The following is a 1,387-nucleotide window of genomic DNA, read 5'->3' as shown; positions in this document are numbered from 1 at the left end:
TGGCATAGCTTCCACTGTATGCAGGTCCCAACTCTGTCGTGTCTGTGAATATATTCCTTCTTAGCCTTCTGCCTACCTGTCTGTCCGTCTATTTATCTGTTTATCTGTCTGCTTGGTTGCCTGCATGGCTGTCTTCCTTGTGTATGTGTGTGTATGTATTACCGTCACCCCTACCGCCGCCAGCATCACATCATCTATTGGTGGGGTGTACATCTAAAGTGGGGGGTCGATAATTTCCTTTGTTTAAGTAATACTTCTTGGGTTAGGATGAACGAAAAAAAAACAAAAACAAGGAAGCAGGGGCGGAAAGAAGGAAAGAATGAAGAAAGAAAGAACGCAAAGAAGGAAGAAAAACAAAAAGAAAGAAAGAAAAGAGGTTAAAGGGCTGAAAGAAATGAAGAACAGGAGGACAAAGGAGATCAAGAGAAAAGAAAGAAACAAAGTAGAGAAGGAAGAGAAAGAGAGAGAGAGAGAGAGTGAAAGAAAAGGAAAAAGAATAAACTAAAATAAGAGGAATGTGAAAAGAATGACAAACTATAAAATGAGAATAATGTAGTCATTGTATCTTGTGTATGTGTATATATATATATGTGTATATATATATATATATATATATATATATACACATGCATGTAACATATGTATGTATATATATATATATACATATACAATACAATATGTACATACATATATGTGTCTGTGAGTGCATGTGTTTGTGTGTGTATATATACATATATATATGTATGTGTGTATATATATATATATATATATATGTATATGTGTATATATACACAAACACATAAATATGTGTGAGTATGTGTGTGTGTGTCTGTGTGTGTTGCGTTTGTCCACCATCACTGCTCGACAACCAGATAGCAGTTCGGCAAAATGTGATCGATAGAATAAGTATCAAGCTTAACTGAAAGAAGCATTGGGGTAGATTCGCTCGTTTAAATATCTACAAAGCGGTGCTCCAGCATAGCCGCAGTCCAATGACTGAAACAAGTAAGAAGTAAAAGACCTCAAAAAATAATCCATGCGGTAATTAAGAGCTCAATTAATAACAGGTCATTAAAGTCCAACTGGTAATTATATTGCAGTAAATCCGACGGGAGCTGCCCCGTACGTGTATAAATGATCGAATGAAATGAACTTTAAATGCAACACATTCAGAAGAAAAGCAGAAAAGCATAAATTGCACATTTGCTTCATAGTTTATATTCAACAACTGTTTCGTTAGGATAAACATCATTGAGTATATAATGATATAATTACGATAGGCGCAGGAGTAACTGTGTGGTAAGTAGCTTGCTTACCAGCCACATGGTACCGGGTTTAGTCCCACTGCCTGGCACCTTGTGTAAATGTCGTCTACTATAGCCTCGGG

This window comes from Octopus bimaculoides, chromosome 26, assembly GCF_001194135.2.
Source record: "Octopus bimaculoides isolate UCB-OBI-ISO-001 chromosome 26, ASM119413v2, whole genome shotgun sequence".
NCBI lineage: Eukaryota > Metazoa > Mollusca > Cephalopoda > Octopoda > Octopodidae > Octopus > Octopus bimaculoides.
The sequence above is the reverse complement of the archived record's forward strand: the minus strand, read 5'-3'. Positions refer to the sequence as shown.